At 37.0% G+C, this 23,838-nt stretch overlaps 1 protein-coding gene across 8 annotated transcripts in view; it reads right to left on the bottom strand.

Moving 5' to 3' along the window:
• The window catches only part of MAPK10 (mitogen-activated protein kinase 10), a 606,385-nt gene that overhangs the window by 312,773 nt on the left and 269,774 nt on the right, over positions 1-23,838 (bottom strand). For 4 of the 8 annotated variants that reach the window (XM_082726660.1, XM_082726659.1, XM_082726663.1 and 1 more), the window contains one exon: positions 4,578-4,692. The gene's annotated coding sequence lies outside the window, so the exon portion shown is untranslated. Of the gene's footprint in view, positions 1-4,577; positions 4,693-9,880; positions 10,315-23,838 lie in introns of those variants that run through there. The other 4 variants (XM_082726665.1, XM_082726658.1, XM_082726662.1 and 1 more) reach the window with 3 other exon arrangements.

Here is a 23,838-nt window from a genome sequence, read left to right as displayed (position 1 = left end):
GTCTACTTAAATAAGACTGTAGTCTCTCTGTGAGGCTGCTTTCCAGTCTGTATCGACAGGCATAATTTTTTGTAGTCTAGTTACTTCTCTATGTAGTCCTTTGGCTGTGTGTCTTTTCTGCTTGTGATTTTATCTTTTCTGCCTGTTTCTATCTTTCTATGTGTCTCCCTCTTGCTCTTTTTTCTTTCTTTCATCAAACAATCACTCAACAAACATTTGTGTAATGCTACCATGTTTCAGGCACTGTGCTAGGGATGGAAAACTCAAAGATAATTAGATCTGAGTCAAATTACTCACAAGTAAGTTGCAGAGACAGATACATAAATAGTTAATAAAACATCATGGTAATGCAATGAGATAGATCTACCTTGGCTACTGTGAGAACACTAGAAAGGAATGCCACTGGAAGGAGTCAGGAAACATTTCTGGAAGGAAATAACACCTAATGAAATCTAGAGTGAGTCTCAGCAGAACCTCTCAAAATTTAAATCACCTGAGAATCTTGTTTGAAAGATTTGGAGTCAAGAGATCTGGGTGGAACTTGAGACACTGCTTTTCTATCAAGCCCCAGATGGTGCCCATGCTGTAGGTCTGCAAAGGTCTTAAAAGATGGCAAATGACTAACTAAAAGTTGGGTGGAGTGAATTTGGGCAAGATAGACAGTATGAAGTATCACAGAGGTAAGAAACACTTGAGTGTGTGTTATGAGAATGAAGCACATTAGCATCCCCAAGCAATTCAAAAGATTATCAGTTCCTAAAATGGAGATGGATGGGAATGCTGTACATGGTAAGGTGAAAGAAATTTATTACACAGGCAATGGAGTACATCAAAATAAGTAGGGCAGTAACAACTTGCAGTTGGTAACAACAGTAACAATTCGCAGTTGGTAACAACAGCAAATCAGATCTGGTGGTTTCACTGGTAGAATCAAGGGCAAGAAGATAACATTCTGGGCCACATTAAATAAACCTGCTAACAATGATGGCAAGGCAACTGATTTAAAAAAAATGTTTAGCAGATAAATTGACTGTATTTTCACCTATTAATTTAAAAATCAGGAAAGTTGTTACTCCTTTGTATTCTTTGTAGGCCTGCTATCTATTCTTCATCTGACACTCAGCAACATGTCTGCTTAAGCAAGGCATTTAAAACTCTTTTCACACCAAGTTCCACATTTTAAAACAGTGAAGAGTTGATCCAAATAAACACTGTGGTCTCTTTACCCTAAATTTTACGGTCCCCTGAACTAAATTCATTTCTTATTGAATCATGGAATCATAATTTTTAAAACCTACCACAACAACTGGAATGTAAATATACAGCATATAAATAATATTGACTCTGCCTAGTGAACAGGTATTAAAACTAGAGATTTTTCATATGTCCTACCTCTTCCTCACCCATGACATTCATTACTGAGTCCAGTTGCTTTGTACTTATGTTTTATTGGTGATTCTTTGGATTATGTTCCTATGGTTTTTAAATTGGATTCTCACACCTTGGGCGTTCCCTCTGGCTCCTATCTAATCTTCCCCCAAACACTATCTGAAAAATGGAGGAAGTCTGGAGTCAGAAAGCCCTGCGATTGAATACTAAAGCCCACTGCTTCTTAGCTGTATGACTGTTAGTAAGTTATTTAACCTCTCTAACCCTGAATTTCCTTATCTGTAAATCATAGGATGATATAGAGATAAAATGCTTGCAAAGGGCTTAGTACAATGCTGTTACACCTAAGAACTCAGTAAACGCTAGTTATTATTTTGAAAGACAAATCTCAAAAACACTTGAGCAGTACTTCACAAAAGAAGAAAATCAAATGGCGAATAAAAAATGAAAAGATGTTCTTCATTAGTAATCAACAAAAAGCCAATTAATATTTTTATGAGTACAATTACGTATCCACTTGATTAGCAAAATTTAAGAACTTATAAATCAAATGTTAGGGGAGTATAGAATTTCTCTTATATTGCTGGTGAGAGTGTAAACTGATATAACTGCTTGGGGACGATATTCTGGAAAAACTAGAAAAACTAAATGTGCACACACCCCCAAATTCAGTACTTCCTTTCCTCAATATTTATCCAAAAGAAGCCCTTACACATGTATATTAGAATCTGCAAGCAACTATATATATATAACTTAATAACTTTATTATAAATGTATTTATAATTATAATAAATATCTTTATAATATTTAACAAATATATTTACATAAATTATTTATTTTTATATGTAAATAGACTCAGGTCATGCACACATACTAGCAAAATAATGTAGAAACAACCCAAATATTCACCTACAGTAAAATGGAAAAGTAAATTTAGTATATTCATGGAGTAGAATACTATACAACAATTATATGAATAAACTATATTATATGACTAAACTACAATTATATGAATAAACTATATTCATTTCCATTATTATATGTTATTATATTAATTTCCATTAATATGGAAAAATCTTACAATGTTTAGCAAAATCAGTTAATTAACAATATATTATATATATATATATATAACCAAATTCAATTATATATATCATATATACATATACTATAACTGGAAAATGGAAAGCCTACAAAGAAAAGCAAGGGAACAAGGAACAGGTATGACAAAAGGTAGGATAGCAGTAAGTGGTCATCCCTAATGGGGAAGAAAAAGTATGTGATTCTAAAGGAGAACATAGGGATTTACTAGGAATTTATTCCTCAATATGAATGGCAGTTAAATGAGGTTTGCTTTGTAATTGTTCTTTAAACCATATTTGTCTTATACACTTTGCTAAGTCTATTTATATTTCACAATTAAATAATAAACCTGATCATGTCATTCTCCTACTTAGTCTTTTAAAAGCTCTTCATTTTGGAATAAAATTCAAATTTTTTATCTTTAAGAGATACTTCATGGTATATCTCCTGTACCCTCTTCAGCTTCATTTCCACCACCCCATTTATGCCCTAACACAGTAAATGAGACATAGAACTTGCAAAAAAGCATACTCTGCCAAGCATCTGGACCCTTGGAAAATACTCCCCCTGCTCCCTTTCCTCTGGTTATTTTTTTATTATCCTTAACTTTCAGTTAACATACCACTCCCTTTGGAAAGTCTGCCTTGACAACTCCCCATGCCATCTGTCTTAGCCTCTCCTCTGCTGCACTTCCTTTAGCACCCCAAGTCCACCCATAGAACGCTCTGTGTAAGGAACACACTCTTGGAATAAATCACCCCACTTAAGGGCACATTTTATCATGAGTACCATTTTAGACTGAAAGCTCCTTTAAGGCAGGCACTACCTCTTTCAACTATCGCAAGAGTTAAGGATAATATCTACATCACAGATTCTCAACAAATGTTTGCCTAATGAATAAATGTCTAAGATGGGGCAATATATGTTTTCTACATCACTGGAAGGGGCGCATTACCCAAAATATCACATTCAGCCATATAAAATTGACCTTACTTTAGATCCACGATAGTTGATTATTGGCAACATGTTATTCTCTTTCATAACAAACATGCATTTAATACATGTTGATTAAGCACAGCATAATGATGACAATTATATATATTTTCTCAATATCCACTATAAGCAGACTATAATGAAAATCATGAGGTGAAATAAGTATAGGGTTAATTTCATCAGTCTTCTTCAGTTATAGTTCATGCATTAATTCCCAAGACAGCCTACCTACCCAGTGTTATATGAGCCACTAAGCAAACGAAAGAGATATATTGATCACTAGTACAAAACAGCTTCTTCTGGAGTCTTACAAACACCACTGTCATGCACTATTTCTCAAAGAAGTTATTTGACAGATTATGATTGGTTCATCTCTGCTGGAGTCTGTTGATTATTGACTTTGGTGACTATAAAGCATCAAGTATTTGATTAAAAAAATTCTGCCTGTGTGTGCTGATATTTTTATAAAATAGCAAGTTTTCAAAATTATCCCAACTAACAGAGAAACTAGATCTACTTTTAATATAATTGTATTAAGCAAAAAGATTTGTAGAGTAAATGTCTATGAATTTAATTTTATAAAATTGTGCTATGATTTCTCTCACCTTTTTTCCAAGGATCTAAATGTTATATTGATATATATATAATATACATTCTTTATATACTCCTATATATTTACATAAGAATGTGTGTATATGTGTCTCTCCGAAAGGTACTGAGCATTATAATTTAGCTCAGAACCAATTCTTCTACCAGAGGGGATGAATTGGTAAAATACAGAATTATGTCATAAATTTAAAAAGCCACTGAAAAACATTGTTACCAGCTGTTACTCAGGCACATGAAATTGTTCATTAGAGCTGTCTTACCGGACTGGTATCATGGAGTGTGGTAGCACTGTGGTGTTTTACAATGCACCCATGCACCGCGAGACTTCATGCTGCTCTATGTGGCACCAGCAGTTAAACATTCTGTCCTGTTGATTTTCACTTCTTTAGTTGAAATTATTTAGAACAGTATTTCTTCAGATCCATACTAAATCCCATGCAATATTTAAAGTTATGGGGATCACATGTTTTCTGCTAAGGAACATTTTTAAATTTGTGACTCACCACTGCTTGTATGGTTTCTCATCTATAGGAAATTGTTCTAATTCAACAGCTTCTTGCATGAGTTGCCATAACGAAGATCTGAGATGGTCCTGCTGTTGGTGTTCCTCACGCTAGCCTAAAATCAAAGCAAAGACACAAAATGAATTTGATCTTAATACTTAAATGAGAATCTCATCTGCATTTAGGAAACCAAAAGACTGACAAAAGCAACTGGAAATGAGTGATGGGACATAGGATGAGGGAATAAGACTCCTGAAGGTAGTTCACTCTGTCCAAATGTATTATAAGCAAAAGAACTTTGGTGTTACCAACACCAGAGTAGCTGGATATTTTAAAATCTGAACATAAGCCCAATTAATAATTATTACTTTAGTTGACATGGTATTTGGCTTTGTGATATGGATTTGGTTTTGAGACACAAGGTACCCTACTCAGCTTCAACTGGGACAGCGCCACTGTTACACGTTTATACAGTCTGCTTTTCATGAAAGATTTCACTGGAATGATGGGTTTCTTACCTACCAACTAAAGGAGGAGGAGAAGTTCAAAAACCTCTGAAGTATGTGAAATAGAATAAAACTAAACTGAAGTTGTTCTTTTTTTTTTCTTTTTTTTTTTTTTGAAGTTGTTCTTAAGCTGGAAACAGACCTGTATGTATGCTTTCCCATAATCTGATCTAGTTACAAAAATAGGTTTGCAACTTCAATCTGTTACTGTTCCTTTTTTGAGATTATATTGGACCAGATTCTCCAAGATTTGCCAGTTTCCAATGCCCTACCCATTATCAAACCATAAGTTTTGATTTCTAGAACTTTGGAAAGTATGTCCATCATACCGAAAATAAACCTCCTCTCTGCTCCAAATAAGAGTCCCTTTCCTGGCCAGGTGCTTACAATTTACTACTATGAATTCTTTCCCCACTATGTCCCCAGACATCTCAATGTAGCCTCCAATGTCACATGTATTTCGTTCTCCTCTGAATTTCTGTTCTATTTCTTGTCAAATTACTAATAGAGCCCTTGATTATATACCATCTTTATTTAACCTCATCTCCCCAAATGGCTCCAAACACTTCCTTCCTTTGCACTTAGCAGAGATCTGTACACAGAAGACATTCCTCCAAGTAATATTTATTGTGTCCCAATAATGTGCCAAACAGACACAGTCAGTACCTGAGAGATTATAATTTCGTAGAAAACACAGGAAACAGGAAGAGGCCATTACTGTATTGTGTGATAAGTGCTAGGAAGGTGGAAGTATGGACACTGAAAAACCTTGCCAGATAAATGGGCCTGAGAGCTGTCACTTCACTATCAGTGCTTCCAGATCTTCTGTGAGAAGAGGACAGTTACTTGAAGAAATTCATTTTCCGGAAGCACGTGGAGGACCCAGGCAGGTTAACATACAAAATCCAGGAGACAGTTTTGCTTCTAGGAAGAGAAGTCACTAAAAAGTATTTCTAGTATTTTTTAAGTCACTGTTGGGTGGTAGCATCTTTTTCCTGTTTTCTACAACACACACACACACACACACACACACACACACGCAGTAGCAAAAATCCTGTTTATTACTGAGGAGGCCAGTCTACAAATGCCTGATGGCTCTGTAAAAGAACTTCACCTTACACCTGTCCACCATATGGGATTTCAGAGCGACTGTGGGTTAGGAATGCTTCTAAGGAAACTTCAGTCATCTTTTTTTCCATTCAAAACTTTAATTTCCATTCCTAGGAGCATTAGTTCTATAAGCCTATGGCTTTTGCATCTCAGAGATAAGAACAGTGAGAAAGGCCATAGTGGCTTATTATGAGTCCAAAACATCAATTCAACTAGAAAAATTCTTTAGCAAAAATAAGTATATGGTGCCTAGGTGGCTCAGTGGTTTAAACCTCTGCCTTCAGTTCAGGTCATGGTCTCAGGGTCCTGGGATCGAGGTCCGCAGCAGACTCTCAGCAGGGAGCCTGCTTCCCCCTCTCTCAGTGCCTGCCTCTCTGCCTACTTGTGATCTCTCTCTCTCTCTCTGCCAAATAAATAAATAAAATCTTTGAAAAAGAAGAAAAAAGTATAAATTTGAGTTTACTTCTCATACCAAAAAGGTTCTTTGTTTTAAGGATTTTCAATATTACCTGAGCTCTCCATTTGGAGTTTCTACCAAGATTCATGATAAGAAATGGGGAGAGAGAGGTAGGTTAATACTTAAAACTATAGATTTTTCACTTTCCCCCTCTTTGCCTTGATTTTCTCTTATGGATAAAATGCACTCAAACTGAAAAATCTTTAGTCAAAACCATACAACTTTGCTATGAAAATAGGTACTATATATAGGTAAATTTCTAAATTTCGAGCTCCAATTCTCAATTGCATTTTCTCTTTCAAAGAGAAATGATCAATATGCAGCATGATCTTTTATCTGAATCAGCAGCAGTGTCCCATCTCAGACTTATATAATGCAATAAATATGTTTAATATACGAAAGAAATAAATGGATCTTGTTCTTCTTTACCAATAAGCACTCCCCCAGTAGTCTCCAGGCCCAACTTTATGCAAGTCAGTGGTCCTCAGAAGGTGTGAGAGATGCAAGTGTAGTGGGGAGGAAATACTCAGCCTGCAGCAAATACAGCATTGTACTCCTTCCTGTCATTCTTGGACACTTTGTGCTTCTTTTTGCTTAAGTGTTGCAATGTCCAACCAAAAGCTTAAAGGACACTGCAAGAGGAAATAGTAAAGGCAACAGAGAAAGAATTTTAAGTGTCAGTTTGTTTACTTCTTCTAATTGAAGGAAGACTCCCTTGCTTTGAGACCCATTATTCTCATAAGTAACTAAGCAATCATTCGATTTGTACACACAAATTCCATGCAAAGTCTTTTAGCTGCAAATGTGACCTGAAGCCAGAATGAATACAGGAAGGGAGAGCATCTGCCCTCACGTTTAACAAACAAGAAAGCCCCCAATTTGTCTTTATTTTTATCATCAGTATTAAAAGACTTTTTCATTAAGATTACATCCAAAGACATAAATTCATTTACATAAAGCTACAATAAAGCTTTAAAAAAAAAAGCCTTTAAATATGGGATGCTTTACCTTTAAACATGGGAGGCTTTTTCACATTACTGAGGTTAGGCAAATCCCCTTTGCTTATAATATTCCTATAATATATATTAACCCAGGAAATCTTATGAATTTTCCTGCAACTTAAAAATATACATTTATTTTTAGCATCCACAATCAAGTCTCAGTTCATTCTAACCTTGAAAAACACTGACCACGTCCTATGAAACCATTAAATACTAATAGGTGCAGACATACCAGAAAATGACAGCAAAACACACTGGGTCCCTCTGGGATCTGTTCACAAACATCCCCTTCGAGCATGACAAACACACTCCTCCCAACAGCAGATGCTGTTCTGGGGCAAGCAAGCAGGAAGCTGGAGGCAGCTGATTTTTCCACTCTACATATGATTTCTTACTGCCTCATCATCAAGAATTTTTTTTTTTTAACCAGTACTGCAAAGATTCTGTAACACCAGGAGCTCATCAAATTAAAGCTACTCTACAACAGGAGGGAGTGATGTGCAGATGAGGAAGCAGGAAGACTGTTTCATATCTAAGGCCATACCACCTTTGTCATCTGATTTGCTATAGTTCCGTTGTAGGGAAGAGAAAATCCAGTTTGCTCTGTGTAATAAAATAAGCTAACCCGTACTCTGTGTCCATTAAGAGTGAGATGGAGGCAGGAAAGGGAATACATGCCAAAGGCAGCAAAACTGCTCTCTCCGAGCTGTCTGGCCCCTAAAATCCAATGGTTCCGAAGTAGAGTCAGAAGGTCGTGAGCTCATTCTTGAGCGTCGCTATCTGTACTGAAAACATAGAGGCTCACCTAAGGTAGAACAAGTACAGAAGCCTCTCTGAGAGAAGTGGTCATTCCTGCAACCATTTTTGATATGTTGATCAGCATTCTGGGAGATCCTCCAGGGTCTGACAGCTAGCAGAGGAGCGATGAAGGGAGAAATCAGACCGTGGGCTAGCACTGCTGAGTGCACTTGTTCTCCTTCCCTCTGAACTGCGTTCTGTCCCATGACTTAGCCTGCCTCTTTCTGGTTCGTTCATAAAAGTTGCCGTCAACCCCCCAGCAGCACGCAGGGCTGCTGCACAGACCCTGGAGGGCTCTGCAGCAAAGACAGCCCATGTAAACAGCCTTGTGATTCTTTCGGAGCCTCCTGCCATGGGATAAGCCATTCTTTTTCTACAGCTAAAAGGTAGTACTCAGGGAAGTTAAGTGTCAGAAGGTAAAAGCAGAGACAGCCTCTAGATTTAAATGTGGAGGGAAAAAAAATACATATAAAATTTTTCTTGAACAATCTCTAACCTTGATATACTCAAAGATTTTCTAATAAATCACATTTATTTTGCTGCAGGCACAAAAGCATAAATTCTGGTAAGTATATTGCCATGCTCGTTTCTGATTTTTTTTTTTTCCCAAAAGAGATCTGACATTTCTAGGGGACACAGTATCCCAGCACAGAATATGGGAACCCTGCCATTTAAAAAAAAAAAAAAAATGCTGCCTGCTGTGACTAGGAGATCACTTTCTTAAAGGGACCCCTTACCTATGCTACTGCAATGCCAATGTTTCTTCTAATCTCTTACCTGATCCCTGTTCTGTGTTCCTCTCCCTGGCCTGAATTTAGCCTAGAATGTCTCTGCAAGAGTAATGTCATTAGTTTTGCAGCTAAGATATATAAATACCATTCTCTACTATAAATAAATATGATCCAAAATATTTATTTAAATTACACCTCTCAGGAAGTAAACATAAATGCATACTTAAAGACGTGATTTTTTAATGTTTTATGGAACCCAGAGCATTTCTTAGATATAGGACTGAGGTCAGCACTTCTAATAAGCACAGCTGTTCGCTGTCTCTCTGTCTCTTTTTTTCCTCTCTCTCTCTCCCCCTACTCTCTCCCTCTCTCCCCCGCTGTTTTTCTCTTCCCTTCTGTAGCTCTGCATTGGTCTAAAAACCCCTGGTCACAATAAGAAAGCTCCCTCCCACCCTCTGCCAACCCTCACTCCGAATACGAAGGTATCCACACGCCCAAGTCTGGAGAGAGATGCTCCACACAGAAGGAAAGGCTGGTGGCTTCTTGCCTCAGAGGTACTTCACTTCATAAACCTGCTTTCCATCCCATCACTCCCACTTTTCCCATGCTCGCTCTCCCACCCCACCAGGAGCAATTAATAGGCATCACCCCACCCTCCAAAAAACAGGTTAGAACCCAGAAGGAGCAAAGAGCCACCTACCATTCCGTGCTTGAGAACTACGATCCTGATCCAGCAGTGTTTGCCCCAGAAATCCTCCCTACTTGTTTTTCATTAACCACATTCCAAATTGTAATAAGGAATAGATTCTTTGGAGGTGGGGAAATGGTTTAAAATTAATGATAGACAGGTGATTTCCAAGAAAACCCAATCTTAAAGTCACTCAAGCCCCGAAGAATTGAGGGGTGAGGAGAAAAAAGGAAGATTATAAAAATGAAAAAAGAAAAGAAAAAGGTAAGCATATAACAAGCACCACCCACCCCCATAAAAATAAAAAAAGAAGGGGAGGATTTTTTTTTTAAAAGAAGAAGAAGAGTGGCTTGCTGAATCACCCTCTTTCACTGCCTGGAAACCATTGTGCAGCGTGATGCTGCCTGTACCATTGTGGAACCTACCAGAGGAGACGGACAGAGGGCTTGGGGAATGGGGTTGCTATGGCAACCGAAAGGAGCACACATGACGTCAAAGCCCAGAGAGGTCTAGGGAGGGGTGAGAGGGGGAAAGGGAAAGAGGAAAAAGTCCGTGTGCGGCTACAGCTGCTGTGTTTTCCGGTGAAATGAGGACCAGGCAAAATGAAAAGGAATGAGGTTTGCTGGCAGCCACTATCAGGAACTACGACACCAGTGGCCCGTCAGCACAACCCGGAGAAACAATCTGCTCCATGCAGCCCTGGCCCTGTATACCACAGGGCTGAGGAACAAACGCCTGCAGACCAAAACACCGGAAGAAATACAGTCAATCTCTGCTTTTCAACTAGCTCAGCTTTTTGCAAACAGCACAGAGTGAGACTTGTAGTCTCTCTAAATGTCAAAACAAACAAGGATGGTAATCACCTCAGCAGAGAAGTGAGCATCTGAGTCCTAGCCGGATCCCAGAGGTCATTTGCACAGCACTAGCCCTCTTCTCCGGTTCCTTGGTTTTTATAAAAATCATAAATTAATACCTACTACACCAAACTCAACAAACTGATTCTTCCACTCCAATTAGAACATGGGGGCGGGGGGAAGTACTGTTAATCTGAGTTAACAAACCAAGGGTTGTTGGGGTTTTTTTTTCTAGTTGCAGATTATTCTCTGGAACACTGATACAAATCATATTATTACTATCTGGGGCAAATACCTCTATTTTATTTAAGTAATTTGTCCTGTTGTTGATTATTAGAATATATTTTTACATCTCCATACAGTTTTAGCATCTACAAATAACACTCTTTTAGAAAGAGGACAATTAACCACTTCTACTATTTTAAAAAAAATTATCAAATTTCTTTAACCTCTTTAAAATATTTTCTTTACACAAGGAAAATTTTCAATTCACATTTGACCTAACAAGCCTCAGCCCTTGGATTCTCAAGTTACATTATCTAATCAAAAATTTTTTTTTTTTTTTGCTTAAACAACTTTGTGGTGGGTTTCTACCCATTAACAACAAGTAATGCTGAGTTTTATATCATTGTGCATTGTTTTAGAACTAGCATATTTACATGAAGAAGGGCCTTCTTCCATATGTTAAGAGAAAAGATATAATATGCAACAGATATAAACCAAGCAGTGATCATAGACACTAAAAGATCATAAAACTGTGTGGGATTAATTCAGCTTTTGTTTTCATCATTGCTGCTGTTATTTTTCTCAGGAGGGAATCTGGGGGAAAAAAGGCTTACTTGAATTTTTCTATCTTTTTAATCTATTGGCCAAGACAAGGTTTTGGATGTTGTTTTACTCTAATTTCAAGTTGAACAGGAATCAGTTATTAACTATGAGTCTTGGCAATGGGTCTATCTATAAGAAAACCATGTCACAAGCAAAAATATCTATTGATTAAATAGATAAATATACAATAAATACAATAAATATCTATTTATAGTACAATATAATTAGCATTCATGGTTTTAAGTTATTGCATTCTAAGCTTTGATATCAAAAGTTAATTTTTAATAACTGGGTATCAATGGAAAAAAAAAAACAGGACTCTTACCTTACATTGCAAACACAAAAATTAGAGATAAATTATGCACTGAAACATAAAAGCTAAAAATCTGTAAAGCTATTAGGATAAAATACATCTTGTAGAAGGAAAATTACTTTCTCATCTTGGAGTAAGCAAATACTTCTTGGGACACAGAAAGCACCATAATAGAAAAAAAAAATAGACTTGACCAAAATTAAAAGCTTCCATTTATCCAAGTCACCATTAAGGAAATGAAAGAGACAAGCCACAGACTAAAAGAAAATAATCCTGATAAACAGCTGAAAATACTCTTGATACAATTATATGATACTATCAAATTCAAATCAAATTCTAGATTATATAAAAATATCCTACAACTCAATGATAAAACATTTTTTCTTAATGTCTTGAGTAGGCACTTGAAAAGGGAGATTTATAAATAGTCGATAAGCACATTAAAAAGTGTTCAGCATCATTAGTCATCAGAAAAATGCAAATTAAAACTGCAACCAATGCCATTTTACACTAAAATGACAAAAATTTAAAAAGACTAACAACACTAAATATTGGCTAAAATATAAGAAACCAGGACTCTCCTACATTAACAGTGTAAGTATAAAATTATAAAACTACTTTGAAAAAATGGTTTGGCAGTGTTGTTTTTTTCTCTTTAATGATAACCATATACCTACAGTATGACTCAACAATTCTATTGGTAGATAGTCACCCAAGAGAACAGAAACAAATTCCCTTTAAAAAAAAAAAAAAAAAAAACTTGTACATAAATGTGTATGCCAGCTTTATTTATAATTGGTAAAAATTAGAAACAACGCAAAGTGCCCCAACAGGAAAATGAATAAATTATGATATATTCATATAGTAGTATACTATTCAGCAATAAAAAAGAATGTCACCTAAGAATAGGTTAAAACCAACCATTTTCTTCCATTAGGTATTAATTCTTTATGACACAATTTATCAAGAATAATAGATACCAACATTGTTCATAGATTTAGAGGTAGATTTTACTATTTAGAGCTTTGATTCTCAACCAACTCATTTCTATAATATTGAGATGATCAAAATGGTCTTTTAAGTCTATTCTTTAAAATATAGAAAAGTTAATTCCCTCAAATAAGATCATTTCATACATGTCAGCTTTTAAAAAATCACACTAGGAGGGAAGAGCAAGATGGCAGAGAACTAGGATACCTAAATTTTGTCTGGTCCCAGGAATTCAGCTTGATAGTTACCAAACCATTCTGAACACCAACAAAATTAATGGGAGATCAAAGAGAAGAAGAGCAGCAATTCTAGGAACAGAAAAGCAACCAGTTTCTGGAAGGTAGGATGTGTGGAGAAGTGAATCTGAGGCAATATAGAGAAGAAAGACCATGAGGGAGAGGCTGGCTCCCAGCAAGCAGTAGAGCAGTGGAGCACAATATTGGAACTTTTATAGTTTGGGGGTTTATTTATTTATTTATTTGTCAGAAAAGGGGAGAAGAAAGAGAATGAACAAAGGGAACATTAGCCAGAGGGAGAAACAGGCTCCCCATTGAGCAAGAAGCCTGATACAGGACTCAATACCAGGACCCTGGGATGATGACCTGAGCCAAAGGCAGACAATTAACCAACTGAGCCACCTAGGCATCCCAAAAATCAAAACTTTTAGAAGTCTTCTCCTCAGAGAGATATCACTCCAGAGGCTAAGAGTAGGGTAGAATGGGTGGGTGGAGCCCTCACTGGGACACTGTGGTCTGAGGACCTGTTGGGCCACAAAAAGACCAGAGATGTCTGAGTATGGCAGAGCTCCCAGGTATCAGAGTGGGGAGGCTGGCTACAGAGACTAGAGCAGAGGAGTGCACTCTCAGCTCAGGGTTACCTTAAATCATGATCCAATGTACACTCAGGCCACTTCTCTTCAAGAAGAAACCCCACAAGGTGCAGATCCAGGCAGACTCCCCGCTTCCTCCACTGGGAGGAGTGGCATGGGGATGTGTGGCAGGAATCTGCTGATTTTGGAGACTCCAAACAGGGCTATACACCAGGGATAGAAATGCTCGGTCACAGCCCAGGTGAGCACAGAGTGCAGCCAGGGAGACAGGAATGATTGACAACTTTTCGCTGAGGGTGCATGGAAGAGTGAGGCTCCAAGCCCTCAGCTCCTCTGGGGCTGGAGATTGGGAGGCTACCATTTTCAGTCCCATCCACCAACACTTTACAGAAAACAGGTAACAAAAGCTACTGAAAATGAACCCCAGCAGGTTACTTAGCCTGGCCCCTGGCAAACACAGTGCAATTCCGCTTCAGACAAAAACATTTGAGATCACTGCAATAAGCCCCTCCCCCAGAAGATCAGCAAGATCATTGAGCCAAGACCAAGTTTACTGATCAATGAGAACTGCAAAACACCAGTGCTAGGGGAACACCCCATATAGAATTCATGGCTTTTTCCCCAGGATTCTTCAGTCTTTTCAAAGTTAAAGTTTTAAAATTTTCACCATTTTATTCTTTCCCTATTTTTAATGTTTCCTCTTCCCTATTTTAACCTATTTTAAATATTGTATATTTTCAATATCTTCTAAAAAATCTTTTTTAATTTTCATTATTATAGTCATATTCTATTCCTTCATTGTATTTAACCTTATTTTTTATATACAGGTAAGTTTTTATTTCTTTAAAATTTTGGGATACAGTTTCTTCTAACAGACCAAAATACAACCTAAATCTAGTGTATGGCTCTGTTCTACTCTCCAGACTAATCACATTCCCTTCTTTTTTTTTTTTTTAACTAATTACTCACCTTATCAATTCCTTTTTTTAAAAATTTTTAATTTTCATCTTTCCACTCATATTCCGTGTGTGTGTGTGTGTGTGTGTGTGTGTGTGTGTGTGTCTTTCTTTAAATTTGGGGGTTTCTTCTAACAGACCAAAATACAACCCAAATCAAGTGTGTATCTGTTCTATTCACCAGAGTAATCATACTTTTTTTTTCCTTTCTTTCTCCCTCTGGTTTTGGGTCTCTTCTGATTTGGTTAGTGTATATTTTTCTGGGGTATTTGTTACCCTTTTAGCATTTCATTCTATCATTCATCTATTCTTCTCTGGACAAAATGACAAGGCTGAAACACTCACTGCAAAAAAAAAGAACAAGAGGCAGTAATGACTGTTGGGGAATGATGTCTGTCAATACAAACATTGGTAATATGTCAGAACTAGAGCTCAGAACAACAATTATAGTTGGGCTTGGAAAAACCTAGAAATACTACAGAAACTCTTTCTGGAGAAATAAAAGAACTAAAATCTACCCAAGTTGAAATTTAAAAAGCTATTAATGAGGTGCAATAAAAAATGAAGGCTCTTCCTGCTAGGATAAATGATGCAGAAGAGAGAATTAGTGATACAGAAGACCAAATGATGGAAAATAAAGAAGCCGAGAAAAAGAGAGACAAAGAACACTGGATCACAAGGGGAAAATTTGAGAGATAAGTGATACCATAAGACAAAACAATATTAAAATAATTGGGATCCCAGTAGGAGAGAGAGGAGGCAGAAGGTATATTGGAGCAAATTATAGCACAGAATTTCCCTAATTTGGGGAAGGAAACAAGCATCAAAATCCAGGAGGCACAGAGAACTCCTCTCAAAAAACAATAACAATAGGTCCACACTCCATCATCTAATAGTAAAACTTACAAGTCTCAGAGACAAAGAGAAAATCCTGAAAAGAGCTTGGGACAAGAGGCCTTTTGTCCCATTGTAACACATAATGGCAGAAATATTAGATTGGCAAGAGACCTATCCACAAAGTCTTAGCAGACCAGAAAGGACTGGCATGATATATTCATAGCACTAAACAAGATAAATATGCAGCCAAGAATATTATATCTAGCTAGGCTGTCATTGAAAATAGAAGGAGAAATTAAAAGCTTCCAGGAAAAACAAAAACTAAAAGAATTTGCAAACACAAAGCCAGCTCTACAGGAAATACTGAAACTAGTCCTCGAAGCAAAGAGACATCCTAAAAGTAACATAGACCAGAAAGGAACAGAGACAATATACAGTAACAGCCATCTTACAGGCAATACAATGACACTAAATTCATATCTTTCAATAGTTACCTTGAATGTAAATGGGCTAAATGCCCCAATCAAAAGACAGGCTGTTTGCAAGAAACTCATTTTACCCAAAGACACCTCCAGATTTAAAGTGAGGGGGTAGAAAAAAATTTACCATGCCAATGGACATTAAAAGAAAGCTGGGGTTATATGCTTAGATCAACTAGATTTTAAGCCAAAGAGATGAGGAAGGACACTATCATACTTAAAGGGTCTCTCCAACAAGAAGATCTAACAATTTTAAATCTCTATACCCCTAACATGGGAGGAGAAAACTGTATAAAGCAGTTAATAACAAAATCAAAGAAAGACATTGACAATAATACAATAATAGCAGGGGACTTTAAGACTCCTTTCATTGAAATAGAACATCTAAGCAAAAGATTAACAAGGAAATAAAGGTCTTAAATGACACACACTGGACCAGATGAACATAGCAGATATATTTAGAACATTTCATCCGAAAGCAATAGAATACACATTCTTCTCCAGTGTACATAGAACATTCTCCAAAATAGATCACATCCTGGGTAACTAATCAAGTCTCAGCTGATACTAAAACTTTATGATCATTCCCCGCATATTTTCAGGCAACAATGCTCTGAAGTTAGAACTCAATTGCAAGAGGAAATTTGGAAGGAACTCAAATACATGGAGGCTAAAGAGCACCCTACTCAAGAATGAATGGATAAATCAGGGAGTTAAAAAAGATGTAAAAAAAATTCATGGAAACAAATGAAAATGAAAACAAAACTGTTCAAAACGTTTGGGATGTAGCAAAGGTGGTCCTGAGAGGGAAGTGTATAATGATACAAGCCTATCTCAAAAAACAAGAAATGTCTCAAATACACAACCTAACCCTACACCTAAAGAAGCTAGAGAAAGAACAGCAAATAAAGCCTAAACCCAGCAGGAGAAAAGAAATCATAAAGATCCAAACAGAAATCAATGAATTAGAAACTAAAAAATACTGTAGAACAGATCAATGAAACTAGGAGCTGGTTCTTTGAAAGAATTAATAAGATTGATAAACCCCTGGCCAGACTTATCAAAAAGAAAAGAAAAATGAATAAATGAATAAGGTCATAAATGAAAGAGAATAGATTACAACCAACACCAAAGAAATACAAACAATTTTAAGAACATGTTAAAAACAACTATACATCAGCAAATTTGACAAACTGGAAGAAATGGATGCATTCCTAGAGACATAGAAACTACCAAAACTGAGCTAGGAAGAAATAGAAAACTTGAACAGACCCAAAACCAGTATGGAGATTGAAGCAGTCATCAAAAACCTCCCAATAAACAAGAGAGCCAGAGAGCTCAGAGGGCCAGAGAGCTTCCCAGGGGAATTCTACCAAACATTTCAAGAAGAATTAATTCCTATTCTCCTGAAACTTTTCCAAAAAATAGAAATGGAAGGACAACTTCCAAACTCATTTTATGAGGCCAGCATTACCTTGATCCTAAAACCAGACAAAGACCTCATCAAAAAGGAGAATTACAGATCAATATCCTTGATGAGCACAGAGGCAAAATTCTCATGAAAATACTAACCAATAGGATCCAACAGTACTTTAAAAGGATTATTCACCCTGACCAAGAGGGATTTAATCCTGGGCTACAAGGTTGGTTCAACATCCACAAATCAATCAATGTGATACAGTATATTGGTAAAAGAAAGAACAAGAACCATATGATACTCTCAATAGATGCTGAAAAAGCATTTGACAAAGCACAGCATCCATTCTTGATCAAAATTCTTCAAAGCATAGGGATAGAGAGTACATTCCTCAATATCGTCTAAGCCATTTATGAAAAACTCACAATGAATGTCATTCTCAATGGGGAAAAACTGAGAGCTTTTCCCCTAAAATCAGGAACACGGCAGGGATGTCCACTATCATCACTGCTATTCAACATAGTACTAGAAGTCCTAGCCTCACCAATTAGACAACGAAAAGAAATTAAAGGCATCCACATCAGCAAACAAGAACTCAAACTATCACTCTTCATAGATGATATGATACTATATGTGGAAAACCATAAAGACTCCACGTGAAAACTGCTAGAACTCATACAGGAATTCAGTAAAGTGTCAGGATATAAAATCAACACACAGAAATCAGTTGCATTTCTATACACCAACAGAAAGACAGAAGAAAGAGAAATTAAGGAGTCAATCCCATTTACAATTGCACCCAAAACCATAAGATACCTAGGAATAAATCTAACCAAAGAGGAAAAGAATCTGTACTCACAAAACTATATTGTACTCATGAAAGAAATTGAATAAGACACAAAGAAATGGAAACACATTCCATGCCTATGGATTGGAAGAACAAATATTGTGAAACTGTTTATGCTACGTAAAGCAATCTGCACATTTAATGTAATCCCTATCAAAATGCCACCTTTTTTTCCCCAAAGAAATGGAATAAATAATCCTAAAATTTATGTGGAACCAGAAAAGACCCTGAATATCCAAAGGAATGTTGACAAAGAAAACCAAAGTTGGTGGCATCACAATTCCAGACTTCAAGCTCTATTACAAAGCAGTCATCATCAAGATAGTATGGTACTGGCACAGAAACAGACACATAGAACAATTGAACAGAATTGAACCCTCAACTCTATGGTCAACTAATCTTCGACAAAGCAAGAAAGAATGTCCAATGGAAAAAAGACAGTCTCTTCAACAAATGGTGTTGGGGATATTGGACAGCCACATGTAGAACAATGAAACTGGACCATTTCCTTACACCACACACAAAAACAGATGCCAAATGGATGAAAGAACTCAATGTGATACACGAATCCATCAAAATCCTTGAGGAGAACACAGGCCACAACCTCTTTGACCTCAGCCACTGCAACTTCTTCCTAGAAATATTGCCAAAGGCAAGGGAAGCAAAGGCAAAAATGAACTATTGAGACTTCATCAAGATCAAAAGCTTTTGCACAGCAAAGGAAACAGTCAACAAAACCAAAAGACAACTGACAGAATGGGAGAAGATATTTGCAAACAACATATCAGATAAAGGGCCAGTATCCAAAATCTATAAAGAACTTATCAAACTCAACACCCAAAGAACAAATAATCCAATCAAAAAATGGGCAGAGGACATGAACAGACATTTCTGCAAAGACGACATCCAGATGGCCAACAGACACTTGAAACAGTGCTCCACATCACTTGGCATCAGGGAAATACAAATCAAAACCACAGTGAAATACCACCTCACACCAGTCAGAATGGCTAAAATTAACCAGTCAGGAAATGACAGATGTTGGCAAGGATGCAAAGAAAGAGGAATTTTCCTACACCGTTGGTGGGAATGAAAGTTGGTATATCCACTCTGGAAAACAGAATGGAGGTTCCTCAAAAAGCTTAAAATAGAGCCACCCTATAACTCTGCAACTGCACTACTGGGTATTTACACCAAAGATACAAATATAGTGATTCAAAGAGGCATGTGCCCCAATGTTTATAGCAGCAATGTCCACAGCCAAACTATGGAAAGAACCTAGAGGCCCATCAACAGATGAATGAATAAAGAAGATGTGGTGTGTGTGTGTGTGTGTGTGTAATGGAATACTATGGAGCCATCAACAAAACCCCAATATCTTGCCATTTACAGTGATATGGTTGGAACTAGAGGTTATTATGCTAAGTGAAATAAGTCAATCAGAGAAAGATAATTATCATATGATCAAACTGATATGAGGAATTTAGGAAACAAGACAGAGGATCATAAAGGGAAGCTTGGGAAAAATTAAACAAGATAAAACCAGAGAGGGAGACAAACATAAGAGACTTTTAAACTCAGGAGACAAACTGAGGGTTGCTGGTGGGGGGATGGGGTGGCTGGGTAATGGACTTTGGGGTGGGTATGTGTTACAGTGAGAAAAAAATAAGTAAATAAATAAAATATGAAAGAAAATGATAAAAAATAAGTTTTTAAAAATCTACACTAAACAGATGCCATTCCGGATTGAAGAAAACAAAAACTTTATTAAAGCCCTCAATTAGATAATTTTTTTTTAAAGATTTTATTTATTTGTCAGAGAGAGCGAGCGAGAGCGAGCACAGGCAGACAGAGTGGAAGGCAGAGTCAGATGGAGAAGCAGGCTCCCTGTGGAGCAAGGAGCCCGATATGGGACTCGATCCCAGGATGCTGGGATCATGACCTGAGCCGAAGGCAGCTGCTTAACCAACTGAGCCACCCAGGCGTCCCTCAATTAGATAATCTTAATGTAAATCTCTATTGAACTTTCTCAATCCAACACAATATGTTTTAGAGCCTCCCTTCACTATATCCTACCTCAAACTTGACTGTACCTTAATCTTTCTTAGTATTCATTGTCTTCCCTGAAAGTTCCCTTTTTCAGGACTCTGTTATATTTTTTTATACTTTGGTATGTGATCAGTAAGGTTATATAATTCTTTTACCAGTCATCAAAATTTTTATCTCAGGTATTATTATGGAGTGTTAAGTTTTGAGATATCCAATATTAAATAGGTAGCTTCTGTTACAAACTTAATATTTAAACATTAACTCTTAAACTCTTTTCAAAGTGTTTTGAAATGAAACTATTTAATCTAGAAGTCTGACCTGAAATTCCTTCAGTACTATCAATTGGGAAGATTTTAGAAAAAAGAGTTTTAAGAGAATAAATGAGTATAAGTTCTTATTTTCGAAAGCACAGAATTGTAGTTACTATTTCTTATATACAACTTTACTTAATAGCATGTTTGTAGTCTGTGGTGGAACTGAAGATTTGCAGGAATATTTCTTGTTCTCTAAATATGGAGATCTCCTTTCCCTTACAAATAAAAACTTTGTGATATTACATCTTCAGAATTAACTACTGAAACATGCAATAAGTGATGAATCTCAAAAACATGCTAAGTGGGGAAAAGTGAGACAAAAGAGAGCATTAACTTTATAAATCCATTTATAAAAAGGTCTAGAGCAAAGAAAATTGTTCTGTGGTGATGAAAATCAGATTGCCTGGTGGAGCCACAGGGTTGAAGATTGTGGTGAGTGCAAGAGGAAAATTTCTGTAATGTTGAAATTTCTGCATCGCAATAGAGGTGTAAGTTATGACATAGGTCTAACCATTTGTCAGAACTCCTCAAAGCATAATTCCTAAGATTAGTGCATTTCACTCTATGAAAACTGAACCACTGTTTAAAAATAGTAATAAGTCAATTCCCAGGAAGAAGAAAATTGCTGTGGGCAATGAGTTAGAGCTCCTCCCAAACCTGAAAATCTGGCCCCAAACCATGAATCTTGATTTTGTAGATGCAAGCAAACCCAGCAAAAGGAAAGGCCATAATCAGTGTCAGTAGGACCTTAAGAGATATAATAGATCCTCCAAAGTGAAGCACAGAATTGAGGTTTACCTAACAAACAAGAAATAAGAATGCAGGCATTAAAAAACCAAATTTTTCAGAGAAGGCTGGCAAGAAGCAGATCCTTGGGTTCTGCTGTAGGAACTACCATTCAGTGTCAGGACATGAGACTCTGGAAGAAATGAAGGTACTGATGAACTAGCTTTCCAAACAGTAAGTGGGAAGGGACTGGAATAGGGAACACAAAGGAATCAAGCCAGTGAAATTGGAGTAAGAATTCCATTTCTGAATCCAAGTGGGGGCTTAGCAGTAAAATCAATTACTGCACTAAGATGTCTTTAAAAAATTGGCCCTAGAGTAGGTTACGAACTCATAGCCACTTGCCCGAAACTTCCCAGGTATTAGCAAGTACCATATACCAAGAAACTCCTTAGTCCCAGGCAAACTAGTAAAGCTTATCATCCTATACCAAAGTCTAAACTGGACTTGAACCCTTAGATGAGAATTAAAGGTCCCAGCTTCAAAAGTTACAAAAGGAAGAAGTCAAGAATTGTAAGAGTGGTGTTGCTAAAGAAGAGTGTCAACTAGCTACACTTTCAACAATTAGATTAATTATGCCATGAATTAAGATGGTGGCAAAAGGATGCATATGGTTTGGTAAACACAAGCAAAATTATGAAAGATAAATCAGTTAGAACTGGGTGACAGAATAAATATGAGAGAAACGCAAAGGGTCAGTGTTAACTCATATTCTCTGTCATTTCAACATATATAATAATGTCTTCTCTCAGAGAGTCATTCATGTATTTTTTATGATACTTCCACCTGGGACACACTAGTCCTTTGCAAAACTACATCATAATTTAAAAATTTCAGATGCCACATTCAGTATCTCCCTTCTGAAAAATTATATTTCATATTATTAAAAGTTCTGAAAGACTGGAAGTTAAAAAAAACCCAAATTTCTCAAAATTGAAACAAAATGTGTATCTTAAAATAATTTCTCAAATAAATGCTTTTTTCTCTTTTTTTATTTTGTAATAAACATATAATGTATTTTATCCCCAGGGGTACAGGTCTGTGAATCACCAGGTTTACACACTTCACAGCACTCACCATAGCACATACCCTCCTCAGTTTCCATAACCCCAAACCCCCTCTCCTGAGCCCCCTCCCCCCAGCAAACTGCAGTTTGTTTTGTGAGATTAAGAGTCACTTATAGTTTGTCTCCCTCCCCAACCCATCTTCTTTCATTTATTCTTTTCCTACACCCCTGACCACCACCCCGCCATTGCATCTCCACTTCCTCATATCAGGGAGATCATATGATAGTTCTCTTTCTCCGATTCACTTATTTCACTAAGCATGATACCCTCTAGTTCCTTCCACGTCGTCACAAATAACACGATTTCATTTCATTTCATGGCTGCATACTATTCCATTGTTTATATATACCACTTCTTCTTTATCCATTCATCTGTTGATGCACATCTAGGTTCTTTCCATAGTTTGGCTATTGTAGACATTGCTGCTATAAACATTCAGGTACACATGCCCCTTCGGATCACTACATCCATATCATTAGGGTAAATGCCCAGTAGTGCAATTGCTGGGTCATAGGGTAGCTCTATTTTCAACTTTTTGAGGAACCTCTATGCTATTATCCAGAGTGGTTACACCAGCTTGCCTTCCCACCAAGAGTGTAGGAGGGTTCCCCTTTCTCTGCATCCTTGTCAGCATCTGTCATTTCTTGACTGGTTAATTTTAGCCATTCTGACTGGTATGAGGTGGTATTTCACTGTGGTTTTGATTTGTATTTCCCTGATGCCGAATGATGTGGAGCACATTTTCATGTGTCTGTTGGCCATCTGGATGTTGTCTTTGCATAAATGTCTGTTCATGTCCTCTGCCCATTTCTTGATTGGATTGTTTGTTCTTTGGGTGTTGAGTTTGATAAGTTCTTTATAGATTTTGGATACTGGCCCTTTATCTGATATGTTGTTTGCAAATATCTTCTCCCATTCTGTCAGTTGTCTTTTGGTTCTGTTGACTGTTTCCTTTGTTGTGCAAAAGCTTTTGATCTTGATGAAATCCCAATAGTTCATTTTTTGGCCTTGCTTCCCCTGCCTTTGGCAATGTTTCTAGGAAGAAGTTGCAGTGGCTGAGGTCAAAGAGGTTCCTGCCTGTGTTCTCAAGGATTTTGATGAATTCCTATCTCATATTGAGGTCCTTCGTCCATTTTGAGTCTATTTTCATATGTGGTATAAGGAAATGGTACAGTTCATTGTTCTACATGTGGCTGTCCAATTTTCCCAACACCATTTATTGAAGAGGCTGTCTTTTTTCCACTGGACATTCTTCCCTGCGTTGTCAAAGATTAGTTGAAAATAGAGTTGAGGGTCTATTTCTGGGCTCTCTATTCTGTTCCATGGATCTATGTGTCTGTTTTTGTGCCAGTACCATACTGTCTTGATGATGACAGCTTTGTAATAGAGCTTGAAGTCTGGAAT

Source organism: Mustela nivalis (assembly GCF_964662115.1).
Source record: "Mustela nivalis genome assembly, chromosome: 4".
Taxonomy (NCBI): domain Eukaryota; kingdom Metazoa; phylum Chordata; class Mammalia; order Carnivora; family Mustelidae; genus Mustela; species Mustela nivalis.
This window is presented reverse-complemented; position numbering and strand designations above follow the sequence as displayed.